Genomic DNA, 21,790 nt, shown 5'->3' on the forward strand with positions numbered 1-21,790 from the left:
TATTATATATATATATATATATATATATATAGTATGCTTACTTTTTAATTGAATCAAGTCAACTCAGTCAAAACACTAAACTTCTAAAAACAATTGCCAGTACAGAAGTACCTGAGCAAAGAGGACCATTCAGCCAAGGGACAGTGACAAATGCTACTTTTAGAGATATTGCATGTTTAAGTTGGCTTGCTCTGAACGTGGAACTAGAGACATTCCTGGAAACCAGTGTCTCCCAAAACTCTTTTTCAATTTCTGTTATCACTGAGAATAAAAGGTCTTTTATTCCTAGATTCCCAGACCTGTGAGGTCTTGACAACTGTACCCAGTTAACTATAAGCTAAACAACACAAACTTTAAATGATCATTGTGAAGAATCACATCTGTGCTAAATAATAATCCTATCCTTATGTATATAAAAGATAAATATATCTCTTTCAAAAAGTCATCGATGAATGGAGAAATCCAACGTTGCTTATGACTTGACATTTCATATGCAACATATTAATTACAATATTATACTTTGTAGCATATGACAAAATTATGCCTTGTTGATTTCGAACAGGATTGTAGCCCTGGTTCGTGCCTGAGATGTTTTGGTTTTCTGAAATTCTTTTTTAATTCTTTTTGAATTTCATAAAACCAAAGCATCTCAGGCACGAACCAGGGCTACACAGGATGACATACATTTCAGGTTGTCTTTCCAAGCAATAGGAGAACCTACCAAAGCATTTCCAATTTTCCCAGATTTGCAATGCCATAGAAAAATTTCTGAAGGTATTTTAAAAATGAAGTATTTGTGTCTGACAGATGAGTTTTAACTTGAATCATAAAGAGATTTGTTGTTTAGGTACTTTTGCAACTATTTTTATACAAGCATTAACTTTCACTGTATTCATTAATTTTTATTACTGTTTAAAAATTATATCCCTATAATGTTTGTATGTGCTGTGTTTCTGTGTTTGATTGCCATTGCATCTCACTCTAGTTCTTTATTTAGCTGTTTGCTGGGTATTTTGATTTCTAATGGAAGCATATAAGCTATTTCAGGTCTTGGATAAAAGGTTTTATTGACACATTAAGATGAACTTCTCTTTCTAATAGTTATCTGCTCATTTCTTCCTCCTTAAGGAAAAAACAATTCTGCCATTTCACATAAAGATGTTGAAAAATAAAATTAGGTGACACAGACATTTTCATAATAATGTTATTGTTGGGATGTTTTCCCAGTAAGGATGACTGGGTTGATTATTTCTTTCTAAACTGAAGAGTCCAATCTGCTGGGATATTTTGCTCTCAAAATTAGGTGTGAATCTCTTAAGAATGTTATCTTTTCAAGAACTTCGATTTTTTGATGGTCTTTGCAAAGGAAATGAAGAAGTATACCCTTTTCTTATATAGTTCAATTCTAAGCATCTGTGATTTGGGAAAAAAACCAAAAGAAATACATCAACACTTTGTTCCTGGACTTGTGTTTAGGAGCTGGTAGAGCTTCTCATCCAGTTAAAACCTTGATAAAACTATATACCTGTGAACAAAGCCATTCCTCGAAAAGCTGTTTCCTTTTTTGAATCCTGTCTTTCTGCTTTCCACTGGTACTCCCTGCGGGTAAAATTTTGTAAGCACCTCTAAGGTTCTATTTCACTGTCCTTTTAGGAAGCTTGAGTTCACCATGCATGGGAATTGCTGTCTCAACACACCATCAAGCTGGAATTCTCATGCTTGGCCAGAGATTCCATGGGAGAAAATGTTTCAGATCAGAGCATTGGTACATTTCAACATTATTAATGGTGTCCTTGGGAGTCAGCACTCAGGTTCCTTGCAAAACATACATTGCTCTCCTTCAGTATATAGAAGGCAGATGGTAAAGGATCACGTCCATGGCTGAGAGGGCTCAGTAAACACACAAAACGAATGAGTTATCAGCAAAAGCTCTTATTTTTCCAGACCACTTGTCTGAATAAGGCACAATACCTTTTTACAGGTCTCCATCACTTTTCTTTTTCCTTCTTCTACAATCAAGGAGTATCAAGGAAAACTATTCTGAGATCGAAAATTCTCTTTCTGCTCATCCACTCAGGCACACACAGAAGATCAAATCCCACCTATGAGCACAGTGAAAAGGACTGATTTGTAGGGGGTCTCACTCAGTTGTTTAAGATTTATTGTGCTTGGAAAATATTTTATTTTTAAAATCTTTTTGAATGTTCACAGTTTAAAATTTAGTCATTTATATGGCTAAGAAGCAGCTGAGCAGCAACTTTAAATTTACTAGTGCCCAAATATTAGAAGCAGACAGCTAGAAGTAGATAATTGTCATTTAAAGATTGAGTCCTGAAATATTAAGATGCTGCATGCTTACACAATGAAATGCTGATAATTTGCTATTAATCATCAATGGATTATCCAAGTTATGGATTTACTTGCTCCTGATTTCTCCCGAGGCACCTGGCTGGAGCCCAGTATTGCCAATAATGTAACATAAAGTATGTATTGCTGCAACTAGATCCTACTGTGCAATTTGTGATTAGCATCTATTACACTTAATAGCTGACATGACAAGCATATCTATAGTTAAATGATTTTTGATAATAAATATGTGTAGCTTTTAGCATTACACATTATTGGTGCAACCATTAACACTCGTTCTTCTGGTTTATTTCCACCTGTTATTTCAGAGTATCTGGGTAAATAGATCTCATCCCTTCAGATTAAGGTTAGAGGTTTATGTTATTGAATAGCCAATTCAGAATCAGATCCTCTCCTATATACCTAGGGATTTCAAAAGATTTTCCTTATAAGAGATGAACTAGGAAAATAAAATAATACAGGTTCCAAAGACTATAGAGATTTGTCCAAAACAGAGCAGAAAAGGTAAGATGTAATAAACTGAGGTAAATGCCACATCCTAATGTTTTTGACCATCACTAGTCTTATATTAGACTAAAAGAATTCCCTGTTATTTTCTCCAATAAAGTGGCACATTGAGTTTAATTCCAGTGAAAAGGTTACATGGTTTCTAATGAGATAAGGTAGAATTGTTTTCTCGTCACCTTTGTTTTGAGAATGTACAAGTATGTACCACATTTTTTAGACTGAAACATAAATGTCCTATTTTATGCATAAGTTAGCAGATATTTCAATGACATCTGGCTTTACTTTGCTTTAAATGGGTTAAGACATTTTAAGACTAGCTGTATCCTTTTATTCCTTGTATTCACCAGAAATTTCTCTAGGACATCTTCATTTATTTTATGGAATTATTTCTTGCTATATCTGACACAATTCATCACCCACAGCAACTTCCTGCAGATGATTAAACGAAATCGCTTTTTAAAATTTAGTAATAGACTCTGCATACATTATTAGTATGCAGTTAAATACACTCCTAAACTCACAAAGTCATGCAGAGAAAACACTGGAAATTTGGGTAGATATTATATCAATTCCTTCAACTTTCATCTGTTGCCTCATTGCAGAATGCCAAATTTTTACCTCACCAGAATTTCAAGCTAGCAGAACTGTCAAGAATTTGGTTTGAATGAATCCAACAGAATTCCTGTGGTCTCAGTCAAGCAAAACCATAGTAGACCAGCACTTGTGGGGCAACTCTTAAGGTGAAAGGGGGAACACATTTATTATACAACTGTCCTCCCACCTGTGCTCTGAAACACAGAATGTGTCAGGCAATCAATGCAAAAGTGACCTACTCTTTTGCTCCTTTTTAAAAGGTGTCATTTCCTCTGTAGTGGCAGACCAAGTGCAAACACAGCCCTGGGAAATTATGTGCTGATATTTCCTTGTTCTGCATGATTGGAGCTGCTTTTACCCTCACGGTTTCCCTGTGGGTCCAACAAGTGCAGTTCTGTTACAGAATGAGTTCTGTCCGTGGGAACAGTTGTCCCTGTGCTCTCTGTCAGACCCAACAACATTCTTTTGCACATAGTGAAGCCCACAGGCTTTTAGCAACTGGCACTACAGAATCTCATGTAATGGAAGATACAACAGTCCCACGCTTCTGTTCAGTGCACACACTTTCACTTACAAAACAAATGAGAAAAAAATTAATGATGACAAGAGAGTTAAATCTATGTTAAACTCCATCTATCTTTAATGTTCTTCTCTAAGGTACACTGAAAAATAAACAACTTAAAAATACTAAAAATATTCTTCTGCCAGAGTGTAATGAGTCATCTTATACTACATATAGGTTTAGCTTATATAAGTTTGTAATGTTGAATTTACATAAAAGTGAATTTCATAACCCAGTAGACAGTAGACAATCAGCAAGATACCATGAAAAAGAAGGGAACTAGAAAGCAGCTTAATTACTACCCATTGTTTCTTTCAAAATCACATTTTGTGTTCATATACAATTTCCAAAGCATATTGTTGAATAGTGAGGAATTTGATAAATATTTTCTGTCAAGTCAAAACCAATATTGAATAGCACTTTTTTAGTGTCTCTAAAACATTCCTTTTCTTTAAAAGCTTATGTGAAATATAGAGAACCATTTGAATTCCAAACCTAGTTCTAATCTGTAGGCCAGGCAATTTTTAATATATCTTTTTATCCAATAACTCTCTCACACCACGCATCCAATATCCATCATTTGTTGTGATAAAAAACAACAGATGTTTAAAACCCTGCAGCAAATGTTTCAACTTCCAAATGAGAACTAAAAATAAAGGCAATTAAAACACTTGGAGGATTTAAATTATACATAAAATATAAATCCAAGGCTCATGGTCATGCAGACTAAACAGTCCCTTTATATTCTGTTGTCTGTATGAAGCAGACAGGTTACAGAGCCTTTTCCAAGCAGGAGATTTCAGAAACAGAATCACGGTGTGAAACTAAATTGAACAACCTTATTTGATATTACTGTGCTGAAGGCAAGTTACCTGAAGATCAAAATATCTCAATGCATAAAAAGTGCTTGTATCTTCTAATGATAGATATACTGTGTGTTAATCCTTGAATTTATATCACTCTTCATAGCTGCAAAACACTCCAACTTAGTCCTCATGACAGAAAGTGGCAAAACCCTCATCTCTTACTAATATTTGTATTTGTTCATCCATTTATGTACATCCCAGTCTATCTTGGGGCTGTATATGGGTAACCAAGGTTAAGAGGAGAGCATTTGTAAAAAATGTCAGTATGAAGGACTTTTATCTGGCAGACTGCCAGAAATTTCTTTTTGGATCTGTAGCTACAATACAACAATAGAGAGAGCTACCAATCCTCAAAAGAGCAGTAGACTATAGGCTCCTTCCCACATGTATATGTACCTGCTGTGGTAAAGAAATATATGTGTATCATAAACAGTGATTTTTAAGGAAGACATTTGTACAGTTTACAGCACTCCTGCATCATGTCCCTCAGCTACGTGTGAAGGGTTTTTTTCTCTGTTATTTTGTAAAAGATACAGGAAAGGATAAAAATTCTCTCCACTCAAGATTTAGAGGGTGAAATACATAAATTTATTTTTAGGATCCTAAAAGTGATTTTTAGGCTTGCCAATTCCATGCTGAAGTGTCAAGGATATCTCAACAGTGCTACTTGAGAGACAGTAATTTTGACACAAAAAGTCCATTTCAGGAAACCCAGGTGATTATATCATGATAGGATATAATTCATGAGTCTGCTGAATAGCACTTAAATAGCATGAAGGAAATTTGGTGAGATAAGATAAAAAATGGTTGCCATATTAGCATAAAGTTAAGGATTATTTATGAGTACCTACCATGGATAGAAACAGATGTTCTTTGTACTTTACAAGGGAATATGCATTTCTGGGTAAAGTTCAATAGAATAAGATTTTTTTCACAGTGGTATCTCTTGTCTACCCAAGTGAGGGAAGGAGATTATTAAGTTGAAGTTTTTTCTTTATAGTTGGTAGAATAAGCCAGAGCACTATGCACAGTGTGTTATTAGAGGCTTTTTGAATGTATTTCCAATGAAGGAGCAGTACAGGGAAAATATCATCCAAGAAGTCCTTGGATTATGTTAGGGAAAATGTTTTGACTGACACATTTCACAGATTCATTGTGAAACTGAACTTGATAGGTCCAGACTGTCAGAGGGTACTCTGAACCAGTGACTTGAGAAAAGACCAGGAAAATGCAGGCACTATGAACAGCACATCCCAAAGACCCTGCAGTAAGAAATCAGTTTGTCCCTTATGCTTACAGCATTAGAGCAAGTTAGAAGAGCCATATTACCATTCACAGAAATACTGCTGCATTATGGATTTAATTCCCCTGTGGACAGAGGTATCCCATAGAGAAGCATTGGCTCACAGAGTATGCTTTTCCATTCTGACGTGTGAAGTTCATACTAGATGCCACACACTTAGGGTTGGGAACTTTTGTTTTGTGTTATTCTTTTCTTTTCCTTGTGGTTTTTTCCAAAGAGTAGTGCTTCTACTGATACAAAGTACTAGATGGCAGCAAAATGCTTTTAAATACCTGCTGGACTGTCATCACAGCCTGTATCCATTTATCATCACACCCTGTCTGTGCTCCCACTCTCAAAAGAGCATATTGCTTTTACTGGTGTATTCTTGGCTCCCTGTTTGGTGACCTCTCTCTCCTCCTGCATCATTCTTATAGCTGTCAGAGGATCGTAGACCAGAGTTTGAATCATAAGGATCTGGGTGCTGAAAAAGTCATGCATGGCATGAGACACTTCTAAAGTGATCTTTCTGTGCCACCACATTAGGCCAGCTTCAGCTGCCAGTTTCAGATCCTGCATTTCAAGACAAGGTGTGAGACAGCAGGAAAAAATAAATCTACAAATCAGTGCATCTGGTCAAAATTCATGAACTTAGAGGCAACACTGAAGGCATTAAGTGGGCTAGCATGACCTGAAAAGGACAAGTACATAAAAAATAACTAGAAAAAGGCAAGGAAAACAGTCTCTCTTATCTTCTCTGGATACAACAGGAACTAATGGGATTTCAGTGCAGGAGAGCTGAGAACAGGGAATGATTTTTAAGTGTGGGGATACTTTACCACTGAAAAACTGGAACATGCAATCGTAAAATTGATGTAATTCAAGTTTAAACAAATTCCCACTGTCATGCTTCAGAAATGCATACTTTGGGGTCCCACTTGAAGAAATGGGATATCTATGTAATGCCTTGAATCCTATACCCATTTTGATAGGGCCAATCCTTTGTCGGTGAAGATAGCTTAACCCTTCAGAGTTGTTTGAATCTGACAAAGGAGGAGAGTTAAAGCAATGTAGATAATCTGTGTTAAACTGTCAGTAGGCTAAAATCACCACAGAGAACAAGGAATAAGTATTGAATCACCTGGCTGCAGATTTCACAATCAATTAATGAATGAAAAGAGGCAGGGCACCATATGTGTTTGTGGTTCATGCCCATATGTTACTTCTGTGTAAACAAATAAGTGACTACAGACAATTGTTTCCTCTGAATTTGTGATTTTAGAGGCAGTAGAAACTGACAACCATATTTTTGTCACTTTATTCCTCATGGGGTCTTTCTATCAGACAATAACAATGAAAGGTAAATGGCAAGCCCTTCAGGTAACTGAGATGAAGTGCAAAGTCTTTGAAAGACACAAAAAAACAGCCCCATGCAGGCTGCCAGTACAGCTCAGGAACATCGCTCCTACTCGCCAGTCTTACTTCACATCTGCATATCTGCATCATGGAAGTTGGAAAGAGCATGGCAAGAGCTGGAACACCTGGACACTTGGACTCCCTCTCTGGTTTATTGCTATTTGTTTTCAAAAAAAAAAATAATCTGTAAATCCAAGAAGCTATGACAATTCCCACATAAAGGTGTTTAAAAGCATGAAGAGAGCTGCAGAAATAACAGCAGAGTGAGCTTGGTGATATATATTACTGTTCCCTATGGAAAGGAATCAAGAGCTGCTTTTCTGTGTTGTGTGAGGCACTTCACCACAAGGAAGGTCATTCTTTAGGACCAGTGGCTGAGGATCCTGGTATGGAAATATTATTGTACTCCTGCAGAGCAGCCAAGTTTCAAATAATCCTGCTGTCCAGGTTAGGGTAAAAGCAAAGACCTTGAAGGTGCAGCAGGTTTAACATACAGAACACTTGCTATCTGTGTGGTCAGTATAATCTTCCTTTTCATCTTTCCTATCCTCATATTTTTTCCATACAGGAAAAATAGTGGTTCTTCATGGCTGTCAAAACTAAGGTGGTTCAAGGTTGGTTCAAACCTACATGGGATTAGGCAAACATATCATGTCATTTCTAAGCATCAGAAAAATGTTACTGGCCAATGAAAATACAATTCAAGTTTCAAATTCTTGCCTACTGATTCATTCAGACTGTGCCCATGCTTTATCTGTTTCATTAAGCAAACTAACATGTCAAAAGTAGGGGAATGCATTAATACCTTCATTTCTCTTCTCTTCTCTTCTCTTCTCTTCTCTTCTCTTCTCTTCTCTTCTCTTCTCTTCTCTTCTCTTCTTTCTCACCCATATCTTACCAGTTTTACATATTTGTTGTGATAGGAGCAGAAAACATAATTTTGAGCAACTTATGTAGAGGAACTTATCTTCTTTTCTCACAGACAAGATTTCCTTACCAGCTCAGCCCCAGGTTTCCCACAGGCATCTCAGATGTCCAAATCCTTAAAATCGTTTAATCTTGTAAAAACTAAATATCTAAATAACAGCTCAAGCTAGTGCAGTGCCTCCAAGGAAGGACCCTGAACAAAGGAAGCCCTGGGCATACCCTCCCAATCAAAGTAGGAGAAATTCTGGGCATCCTGCTGTGTCTCTGAATGCCCACTCACCTGGCTGGGCTACAGGTCCCTGTGCTCTTGTGTCCTTTTTTCTGGAAAGGGTTGGTACATCCTGGCCTCTTACCTGGGGCTTCCATCACCCAGAGCTCAACCTGCAGCTCCCACTGCAGCTGCTCACCAAGATACCTGCACTGAAAGAATTCCTCACCAAAGAGGAATAAAATTTTTCAAAAATTTTGTGTCTTTTTTTACAGATATGAGGTTTTTGTTGTTATATCTGTTAACTTAATACACAAAAATATAGTTTACACATCTATTTTAAAAATTTTCCAAGGATATAGAGTCCCTAGGGAGATTACAGAGAAGGGTAATCTAAAGTAATAGACTGAAGTGACTCTCTCCCACAAAGTATCTCTGGGGACAGCCTACACTCAAACAGCAATCTGAAAAGAGCTGGCACATTTTCTTGGATGACATAGAAATGAAGAAATAACTCTTTGACTGACGGTTTCCTACTTTTTCTTCACAGCTGAGCAGAAATCATGTGGCTACTTCAGGCACATTTGATAAGCAGAACTACAGCAGCTGTTTCATACACAGCAGGCATTCTTCTGACATGATTACTTGCAGACCCAATCTTTAAGTGAGAAATAAAGTTAATTAGAAAAAACTGTTTGAAAAAACTTAGGCTGTAGTAATGTCCAAGAAATTCAAGAAGAAGTAAATTTGCCTAGTATATATGTAAAACAAAGTCTACTGGAAGAGAAAACTGGAAAAAAAAAGACTTCAGAACACATCTTTTACAGGAACATGAAGAATAACTTCTTCCTCAGAACCTTAGTTGCTTGGATGTGGAAAATGTCAGTAAATAAACCCCAGCCCTTTCATAACAGAAAAACAACCTTGGGAGTGGAGGAAGAGCTGTCTTCTCCTCTAACTCTTCATAATGACCAGAGGAGAATAATCAGAGGAAGAATGCAGATGTTGTGGAGGAATCCTGTTCTTTGTGCTAGTATGGAAAAAAGGCTGTATAAAAAAAGCGAATAAGTAATACATGTAGAAGATAAAATGCAATGTATTATCCTCTCTTGTCCAATAGTAGGACCTTTTTTTTTTTTTTTTTTTTTTTTTTTTTTTTTGATAACATAAGTTAAAGTGTTTTTAATTATTTTGGTAATACATATTCAGTTGTCAAGCTGAATGATGGGGTCTTGAAAGGCATTTCACTCATATTTTACTCATTCAATACATTGCTTGCCTTGAATAATCAAGCAATTAGAAATAAAAAAAAAAATATTTATTTCTAGAAAGAGAGCTAAAACTGGGAAGGAATGAATTGGACAGCCCTGGAAGAGAATACAAGGGAGGTACAGGAAGGACAGGCTGGAAACCCCTGTCTGCTGTCCCAGTGCAGCTGTAACAGATGCCCTGCTGAAGGTTTATCTGCATCCTGTTAATTCCTGTAGATAATTAGGTAACAAGAGACACAGAAAAGCAAACTAAGGGAAGCAACAAGAGAGTCTCTGAGGACAGAAAACAGACAAAACTTAAAGGACACAGGCTGTATCATCATGTCCGGTGTCAAAGAAGATGGGAGTGGGAACATCTCACCTAGTTCAGAGAATGTAAAAGTATGTTTTTTCTATTCTTCATAAGTAGTAATGCCAATAAACCAAAATAATACAAAGCAAAAAACAGTTTGAAACAGGATTTAGTTTCATAATTAAAAGTAATGCTAAAGCTTCGAAAATATCAGTCATAGAAAATGCAACTTTTGAACTGGACTATTAAATGACAAATTTCCAAAATTTGAAGATGGTTGTTCTTAACCCAAATTTATTTTTGTTTTTTGCAGGTTATGTTCACCTTTGTTTAAAAATAAGAGAAATAGTTCTGCAGAGCCTTGTGAGTTTTTCATTATTTTGTCCAATTGCACCTGAAACTCAGATAAGATATAAATAACTTCACCAGCTGCTTTTCAGCTCTCCCTGACAAATTTACTTACTGACTTTTGCACAACACCTTATTTAGAGATCCATCACAGTTTAGGAACTCAGAATCAGCTACTTGGTATTACTCCATTTACACATATTTTACTGCAGTTATTTGCACTGAGATTAAATTTATACTTGTGCATGAATTCTGAAACATAAAAGCAGGTAAATATCAGAAACCTTTTAGTTATATAAAGACATATAATTAGTCCTCCTCCAGGCCTATCTGTGCCTTTAAAAAAGGTTCCATTTTTCACCAGGGATAATCTGTGCCTTAAGAATCAGTCCATTCAGAAGTTCTGTCCATTCACTGTGTATTGTTGTTATGATTACCAAAGGGAAAAGTAATTTTATTATCTTTCCAGGATGCAATCACTTCATTCTCCAAACTGCCTTTATGCTTGTCACCAGATTTTGAAACTCAGATGCTGTTTTTGTCTTCAGCTGAGTCATTAGAGACTACAGGAATGCAGTGAAGATTGCTTCCTGCCTTGAGCTCTAATGAAGTTTATGGCAGCATAGCTTGGATAGCATATTGAACATTCACAACAGACTTTTTTTTCTGCTGGATTAAGTTCTTATCCTTGGTATATGTCTTTGGTCTTCTACGCTATGTTCAAACAACAAAACAAATAAAGAATTTTATTTATTTCCCATGAGATAATTCTAAATTCATGATGCCCACATGTTAGAGTTGATAATTTTACAGCCTACAGATCATTGCAAAAAGTCAAGATTTTTTGAACCGGCATGCTCAGGAGAGGTTATATTCAAGATAAACACTGTAAGACATGCTCTTTTCTTGATTTATTATAGTCCTACTTTTCAGCTGGTAGCTATAGCAAAGACGATCATATGCAGAGTTAAAAATTACAGAAGTATTATTCTATATACCTTTACTTAAGTCAACCTGTGCTTCTATTTTACTGTGTGGGAAATAAATGGTTTTACATCTCATTCTCTAAGAAAGAAAAAATATGGCAATCATAAAATTCTACCAACCTGAGTTGTTAAGCTGGACAAACAAACCTCCTTTCATCATTTAACAAGTGATGGTACTACCTTACTTTGTCAACCAGGAGTCTGAGTTTCTTTTCCAGCCTCAAGAAAATACTGCCTCAGAAAAAAAAAAATCATGCCTGAGCATAAAATCAGTGTGAATTTACTAGAGCTCTGAGCTACATGATTCCCCATTTTCCCCATGATGGGGCTACATCTTGCATGGTTACCATGTCCCCATCAACATGGACAGCTGGCCATAGGTGCATAGAGTGTCTGGAGAGGAAGAGAGCCAAGGATTCCCATTAGAGACAGAAATAGAAAGGAGTATGAACAGAATACTCTGTAGTTCTGCAGACTACAAAACCTTTAGCTGTAAAAATTATATACCTTTTTATATTAATATTCATAGCAATAATTTAAAAAATACTAACTTAAATTTTTAGACTATAAAATAATTCCTCTTTTTGTTTTTCATTTATTTTGGGTCACAAACAGTCTTATTTTATTTTTAGCTTGTGGTTGTTTCATCTCTAGAGTCAATATTTCTATGGTGAATTTATATGGAAATCATAGTTCCAAAACAGACAGCAAAAAAAAAAGTCTTACTGTGTAAAAACAGCATACCCTACTTTCTCTTCTGATTTACTGTCAATTCTGAACCAACAGAATTTAAGAACAAAACTTCTGTAAGGCTGTCATAAAATATGGAGTTCAAATTTTCTTTTTAAAAAAGTCTTTGAAAGATGTCATTTCCACCCCCCAATAAAACCAAACCAAACAACAGAAGAATGGTAGGAATGAAATTATAAAAGTAAGATTTACATCTGCTTTTTTTTAAAATCTAACCTAATAGTCTAAAATAACATCAGTCTACCTTTGTATAGGTTTTTCTTAATTAAATAATAATGTATATTTCTTTAATACAGAAAACCCTGCACTCTATCTTATTTTCTGGTAGAATTTAATCACATTAAGTAGAAATATTAAACAACTTCCCTATTCTCTATTTCAAATTGTCATTTAATTTCTACTGCACCAGAAGGTTCTGGCTCCACTGAATCATTGAGAATAATAGCTTCCAAAACCTTTCCATTTCTCCTAACTACAATTCGGTGGATTTACAAGAAAGTACATGGATCAAAACCTAGGAATACCTCTGTGTATTGTCTACCGACTTTCATATGTCTTTGCAATTTAGATGGTATATGGCATATAATTTAATATCTCCACATAAAAGAAAATATTTCTTTTGGGAGTTCCTTGAAAATATTGAGAAAAGGTTAGCTAAAGATTGATTGCAAAGTAAAACAATGTAAATCAATATTCTGTATTTAAATCTAGGAATGGTTCCAGCGTGATTATTTAATTTGCTACTTTATCTCAATGAAAGCATGAAATCTTATGTATCTATTTTAAAAGATCTAAATTAAGATTAAAATAAGGTTTCTGACAGATCATCTTTGAGGCATGATATTATGAGACTAAGAAAAAACATTTCACCTTTAGAAACAGATTAAAAAATTATAAACTAGTATTTCAAATCACAGCTAAAGACATATTTATTGTAAACTAGAAAATTCTTGGCTACTTTACAAAAAGAAAATAGTTCCAGCACAGATCTTTATCTCTGTTTTATAATGAACATTTATCAAAAGCAGTATCACTTTGGATTCATAGAATATTAAATTGCAGTAGAATAGTTATTAAAATATATTTTACAGTTATGCTTAGTAGAATAAGAACATGAGTTATAGGTTCAGTTTAAGGATTTCTGGCACACATTTTTGTACCTGAAACAAGGCTTTATCCTTTCACAGTCTCCCCATGAAATGGCCTGCACTGAACCAAAGTTTAAAAGAAATAAATGCATGCAGGCCTTGTTCCCAAGACTCAGTCATTCAACCAGACACAACGACTCCATTTAATTTCTTTCCAAGCTGGGATTACTCTGGCCAAACAAACAATTTCTTTGCTGGAAATGTATCCTGTCAGCCCAATTTGAGAGAAAAAGTATTTTTGTGGAATAACATATTTCTACAACATTATTAGGATGGTTACTATGAAAGGTTATTCATGAAGTAAAATTATCTTGACATAAGCTCAGGCCTACCATATGGAGATATTGCTCGGAATTGAAGGCTGGGTTACATCTAGTGGAATCTGCTTTTAACCCAAGTTATATACCCCGACATATATTCCACATCAAGCTTTCTCTTTCAACCAAGTGGGAGCAGAACAAACGTACTTTAAACTCAGGAACAGTCTCTGAGTTACACAGTGGAAATAATGAAATGGGTTCATAACTCTTCAGACTAATAAAAAATAAAAAAGTTATCTCCTCCACTCTTGCAAAAGCAGCCATTCTTAGGTGTGGTTTTACTACTGACAAGTTAAAACTTATCTACTGTGGAAGACAAGCACTTAGCACTATAAAGATCAGTAGCACTGCAAAGTTCAGTAGCATCTGCCATTATGGCCAGGAAGGGAAGGTGGAGGGTTGTTTTATGGTTTTTGTTTTAACACAATCACCCAAAGCACAAGAACAGCATCTTCTCCTTGGAAAAGAGACTGGACAAAATGGCATTCTGTGCTCCAATCCTTTGCCATGGGAAACTATGCTAGTCTGAAATTCTGTTTTGTCTAAAACATTTCTCCACCTGATCTGCACATATATGCACATTAATTCTGAACTGAAATTTTCCCTTTAACAAGCTGGTTGATTAAGGCTCCAGTGGGAAGGGGGATTTAAGAATCATTCCATAAAATTATAATCAAAACTAAAAAAGTACATTTGAAAGGCTAAAAAATGCTAGGTAAAATAACATTGACTATAAAAATGTCTCCTTTTTTGAAAAAGCTGAAAAGCCACCTGAGAAATTCTCAGTGGTCCAGGTCTACCTCTGTGTATATTTATTACAAAATTTCAATTGTTAAATCTCCCATAATAAACTGAATTTTAATTACCCACACAATTTTCTGAGAAAGTTAGAGAAAAGACTGGAAGGAATATACTATTGATGCTATAAAATATTGGCAAGTGAAATACTTTTGAAAATAATTTTTGGTTAGAGAAGACACACTTACGTTTAATGTTCCCCATGTATCTCTGGTTAGGAAAAAAAAATGCTTAAAACTCTGTATCTCTCTCAATTTTTTCTTTCATGCTACAAGAGAGGCTGTGCAATGTGTTTTGCTGACCAACAGGGACTCACCTTTCCCAGTGCTCTGTGGTTTGTCCTGGAAAAGCTCAGAGCACCCTTCCAGAATGGCTGGAAGAAAGAGCAATGCCCCCCCTCTGTTTTCACCAGCTTTGCCTGCCACTCCAGATACCATGCTGCTACTATGACCCTCTGGCCATCTGTGCTTCTGCACTGTTTTCAATTCTTACCTTATATTGCCCCGTGACAGGAAAGGAGCTGTGAGTAAGAGTAGAAACCTAGATGTCTTTTGGATGACAGTGGGAAAAATCACTAGGCCACAATTTGTGTGTGTGTGTGTGTGTGTGTGTGTGTGTGTGATTACACTGAGAGTAAATTGTCCTTTCCCATCTATTTTTAACCAACAAAAGTTAATTGGTTGACCCCATCAGCTATTTACTGATTCTAGGAGCAAGCATTTTGAGTGAAGGGATTAAGAGAACTGAAAACAATTAGCACTGCAGTAAAACAGGGGTTGGGCAATAATTAAACAGGTGTATTAAGAGAAGAAGTAGCTATAGGCAGAAGCAGATAGCACCTCAGAGTATCAGGTTCCTGTTTTGGCCAACAAATCACAGTGAAAGGAACAACATTTTAAAATAAAGCAATATAAGATGTGAATCAACTTGCTGCAAAGCACTGTCTCTTTTGTACCTGCTTAGATAATTTACCAGCCAGCTGAAAAGTGCAGCCAGACCTAAGGCAGTTATGCCTGTGCCAATTTCAGAACCAGACACAGAGACAAGAGGAGCTTAGGTAATAAATTATATCCAATTTACAGGGCTGTGACAGGTTTTCTGTGACTTCTGGGATTTTTGAATAAATCCACCTACCCTGTTACATTCAATAACGTGCCAGTGAGGTGCACCATGTGGGAGATCGGTCTCATTTCCTGCAGTTTTAAGTAAGAAATGTCTAGCTGTTGTCCATTTCCCTGAATTTATACCTAATTTGTACCAAGTGAAGTGCAAAATATAGATGAAGACATTTAGTCATAGCATGCAAAACAGGCAACACTAAAGGCAGGTATACATACAAGAGGAATAACAAAGGGACATGCAAAATACAACTTTTCCTAATCCCACCTAGATAACAGTGCAAGAAAAGATCAGACTAGGTGGGCTTTTATAAGAAAGACATTTTAGCATTTCACTTTAAATTTGCCAGCCTCTGTGTTATGCCACCAAGCAGTAAAAAACAGGTGGTTAGTGGTGCATCTATTTTTTTACAAGCCAGTGGTTTCTCATAAAATCAGACATTGACACATTAAAACTGAAGCCAAGTTTGTGGGCTGTAAATCCAAAGGAGAAGGCACAGGTGAGTAAAGTTTAGATGATGGGGTATGCAATTGCATAGAGCTCCCTTGGCAGATTAGCTCAGTTTCAAAACTAAGAGAAGACATAGAGAATGAGAGAGAAGGTATAAAGCTTCATGGCAAAACAGATGATGATACTGCTCCAAGGAGTGTGGTCTTTAAGGGAGGTGGGAATGCCCAAAACCCCTTTTAAAGACTGAGCCCCTTTTAATGACCAGTTTACTTAGAATTTGCTAGAAAAGATAGGGAGTTACTCTACTAAAATCTTCCCATTCTACAAGGTGATGAAGTTTGAAGACCATGCTGGGGCTGGTTCTCTCCAGCACTTTAACTTTTAAGCACTATATTTTGTTATTTATTTCACTTTGTTTAGCTGTAGTCTAAGCCTCTTAAGAACATTTTTTTTTACTTCCCCTGTGATTGATGTTCCTGCAAGTTATTTTCCTCTTGCTCTAGTCTTTAAAATTCTGTTACTTATTCTTTCTAAAACTGTTGAGATGTTAGAGCTGGCACTGTTTCTTACAATTTCACTTTTTAGAATATACATTTCAGAGAATTTTTTTCCTTTATTCTGGCATGTTTTCCACCTTTGTTTTTTAGTATTTCCAAATGTTTTATATAATCAAGTATCAAAGTACCTTGGTTGATCCAGTTGGTTTCACAAGCTTATTATTTAAATTTATTCAGGTTGTTCTTCCAAAATTTAAACTTTATTTAAAAATCTAGTTATTCTTGCTGTTTTACTTAAAATAAACCTTCCTGTGATGGTGTTTTTCCAAGGTTATTGTATATCATCAATCCTCTCTAATTTCTTCATTTTTTCAAAGCCAGAGAACAAATATTGTCATCTGTTCTGACTGATTTGGGGACTATTTGATACAGAAAACTTATACATCTGAGAATTACTGCCCACCAGCACTTCTGTTCTCATACATTTATCAAGATACATCTGGGAAGTGAATCATTCATGATTCATGTCACAGAATAATACTGTCCCTGATCTCATAGATTTAATTATCCACTACACTTTATCCACCTATAGGAGACACAGAGAATTAAACCTAAGGCTCATGAGAAGGTCAGCTTTTTTCATCCTCTAAAACATTTTTGCTCCCAAAGGATCCTTTTTATTCCATTCTTTTGGGTTTTTTCCTCTCTTTGCCATTTTTATATTATTCATGTATAATAGACATCCACTCTCTTATATTTCCCCTTTCCAGGCAGAAATGGCATATAATCTTCAACACTTTAATTCCAGGCTTGGTTTTCAATCAGCTCAGCTCTAGAAAATTTGGGGAGATGGAAGCCCTTGACAGACCACCCTAGATTTTTACTGTCAGTGACAATTCAGTTAATAATTTACTAATTAATGAAAACAAACAAATTATTTACTCCATATCTGTCACTGTACATGATTTTATCTAGATCAGGGGGTCAAGGTTGTGCAGAGGATGTTTGTGTCTTTCCTCCAAATTAAAGCCTACAGTCTGGTCAATAAAATCAAGACAGGGAATCTAATAAAATTATTCCATGAGACCATATAAATAACATAAATGATGGAATGCTTTGGGTTGGAAAGGAACTTAGAGAATCACCTAGTTCCAGCACCCTTGCCATTGCCAAGGACACTTTCCACTAGAAAGTGTCAAAATAAAAACATTTTACACCATCTAAGCTCTTTATATAAATTGAAGGACCATATATTCACTTTTGGTCATCACTAGTTGTATGGAATTTAATTTAGCCCCTTAAGGAAACTCTCTGTCAATTAAAATGGCCAGATTAAGATTATCTGTTCAAGTTCTTTGAAGAGAAATATAGAACTGGAGGGCATGGGGGACAATAAACATAAAAAGTAAATCTTCCTTAAGTATTTTAATGGATATTTCTGGTCATAAAATCAGTATATTCAATTTCATGAATGATATTCTTATGGAAATAGTTTGATGTTTCTTAAGATTGCAATGTTTCCAGCACTATTAAAGTGTCAACCCTTAATCATAGCAGTAATCAATAATCTTTGGATTTTGTCATTTTTGTTCACTGCAAAGAGGTTTTCAGTTTGCACTTGAAATTGTCCCTGGCATTTATGGATACAATTCTGGTTTGTTTTTTACATAATTTTTAATCTTCTTACGACTTTTGTTATTCCCCACATCAAACTACAACACATACTTATGCATCAGTAAGGTTATCTATCCCATTTTCTTGAAAATACTGTGATTGTCCTACAGATTTCTGCTGTTTGAAAAAGGAGTTGTTTGCAAGATATAGTGACTTAGTTTCCCTCATTAGCTTTCAACTTGGCTGTAATAGTCTTTCAAGTGACTCATCAAAATTTTCAGTGACACTGTAAATGAATTTACCTTAACTTCATTGATGATGGCTGGATACTAGAAAATAGCACTGCATTTTTCCCAACCTGTTGAAATATACCACGTATATCATGCCAAGTTTGGGTAAAATGTTTTGGGGTTTTTTTAACATTGGAACTCTGAAAGGGATAAAAGTATTTTTAAAAATTGGTCACATATCTCAATGGACCTTTACACAAAGCTATACTATATATCAGTTTTACATGCAAATCAAATCTGCTTGCAAGTTGTTTGGCTTTCTACGGCGGTAGCTAAAGTTTCTGCAGTGACTAGGTCTGTAAAACAGGAGTGGTTTTCTAGGGTTTTTTTAATTTTCTTCAGCAGTCTGTAATTTTCCATTTGATTCATTTTCTATAGCTGCATATCAATTTTGAATTTTTTGAATATTTTACAATATTTTTTGTAATTTAGAGTAAAGTACCTTAGATAAAAGCATTTACATAGATAAGTTTCCTATAAGAGCAATTTGCAGACAATTTTCATAGCGCACAAATCTTCCTTTTTATGCAAAAGTAAATTTTTGCTGTTTAGTGGGTAGAAATATCTAAAAAATAAATGAGTCTCACAAGCTTGTAAATGGCTTTATATGTAGTGATGTTTTTCAGGATATTTCTCTGCACATCTCATTTCACATGCAAATGAAGTAAGGACTGGAGGATTATGTTCTACCTACAGTTTTTAGCATAGTTGCCTTTAGTAAATCAGATTACTTACTCCCTTCTCAAAGAAATGCCTATTAACCAAATGTTTCTAATTAATGGCAAGACATGTCACTGCTAAAATAAGGTCCAGAGGAAACAAAAAGAAACTCCCAACAAAAAATGCTCAACTAACCAACACACTGAGAGTGACAAACTCCAGGATGTATATTCAAATGTCATTCAACACAGCTCCAGTCCCATTAAAACTACTTTAAAAGACCCTCATCTCTGATATATCTCTTTCCAGATCAGTTACTGATCATCACTTCATCACTTCAGTCTTGGCTGGCGCATGAGCCTTTTCCAGTTTGTTTTCTTAGTCAGGTCACACAGAAGTAACTAAGGTTCAAACCAGACCTGTCAGGCACTGCTTCCAGAAATAAAGAGCACCTCAGTGTTCTCCTCCAACATAAGAATTTACCTAAGTTAGCAATGGCAATAATACATATTCATCTTTAGGAACCCTGTATGAATTAATGGTAAGAAAAATGAAGCACATTTTTACAGTTATAAATAATGTATCTGAGAAAACGGTAATAGTTTGTATTGCCTTAGAGAGATGTTCCACTGCAAAGTTAACAAGAGAAAAAAGCTCATCCACTCTGTAAGAAAACTGGTTGTAATTCCTCTAAAACTTCAAATGAAGAAAGGTCAAACTACACACAGAATTTAAATGCAATATCATGTATTACTTCAGATAAAATTGAAATGCCTAATGTGAATAAAACAGGTTTTGCCCTTATGGGTGATAAGAAACTATCAGATATTGTTACTGTAAAAATTCAATGCATAAGAAAAATACCTTGTTCAATTTAAACAGACAATATGCTTTGTTCAATTTAAACAGTGGTTAGATTTCCTTTTCTATTCCCTCAAAGCAAAACACTGTCATTCTTATGCATATATCTCCTGTCATTTAGGCCAAGTTTCTATATGTAACGTAACTGAACTTAAGAAGATGTCTCCAGTTTTATTGGCTGTGTTGTTCAATGTTCAATGATATCAAAATTCAATGCAATTTTGATATCAAATGTAAGCCCTTGTTAAAACTCAACATGGATCTCGTATTCTTCACACCCTATCCACTCTCACAGTCTGTCTACCCTTTAGCATGATTTTTTTTCCTTTGACTTCTTAACTGAAGCTTCTTAACCATCGCAGGGGCTTGTCAAAATGCAAAATTACAGATCTTTAAGAAGTTCTGCGTTTGCTTTAATATGATTTTTACCTGGATTGTCCTGGAATTGCTTTCTCATCTCTAAAGTTTTTAATTTCAAAACGTCAGTGTTAAACTACAATATTGCTGATATGGATTTGTCATGGATACTGTGGTTAGCAGGGGTTTCTCAACAGCTCAATGCATCAAAATAAAATAACATGTCTTATCAAGAATAATTTGACCTGTGATTTGCCCTAACACAGAAGAAAATTGAAACCGGAGAAAGTGTTTTCTTCCTCTCCCCAGAAATAAAACAACGTAATTGTGTTTGTTGCCACAGTGCTGAAATCTCTGCTTCTACACTGAAGTAGTGCTAGAGTTCAAGAACATTGAATCAGTGGAAAAAAGGGGAAAACATCAGACTATTTTGATAGTCTTAAAATAAGGGACACTGTGCGTAAAGATTGAAAGAATTTTCTTTACAACTTGTACCTGCCTGTGACCATGTAGGATTGTAAAGTTAGAATCTTTAAAGAACAATATTTCCCATCTTCATCAAGCCTAGAATTATGGAGTTGAGTCACTTTTTTTAGGACATCCAAGGAAAACTCTAGAACTCTGAACTAAGATTTCAGCTCTCTTATTCACTAATAAAAATTGCCAGAAAACCATTCAACTACAGTTTTCTCCTAAATATTTCATGTATATGTCTGTGTAAAGGGGGAAAATGAAGGGTAATTGAACTGTCCACAGAGAATGTAGAGGTGGGGGTTTTTTTATCTTTTCAAGAGAGTTGTTTCCTTACATTACTGCTTTACCATCCTAATGTTCTAATATAATTGAAGCAATACCTTATGTACACAAAAATTGCCAATGGATCACCACATAAAGAAAAGGTTTAGAAATTCAGAAAGGCCAGAATTGGAGGGGGTTTTGAAAAAAAATACTGTCTTATGAGTGCTTTATTGCTTGTAAGATCATTAGAACTGCCCTTCCTAAGACACATCTTAGATCAGATCAAGATGTACTTGAAGAAATCCAGATTGTACTTTTCAATGCCTCTTTACCATTATCACTTTAGAAACTTAAAAACCGTCCCACAGCATTTTCTTTATATTCTAATAAAATACGTTTTATGCCATTTAAAATCATACGGTAAGACAAGGAAAAAATACATTGCATAAGGGAGTGTAGGTCCCAAAGCAACAAGTGTTTCATTCACCTTCATATAATTCATTCTGTACCAACAGACATGGCGATGAAAACCCTACCAGACTGTGCTTACCTGCTTGTGTAT

Source organism: Zosterops lateralis (assembly GCF_965231275.1).
Source record: "Zosterops lateralis genome assembly, chromosome: 3".
Taxonomy (NCBI): domain Eukaryota; kingdom Metazoa; phylum Chordata; class Aves; order Passeriformes; family Zosteropidae; genus Zosterops; species Zosterops lateralis.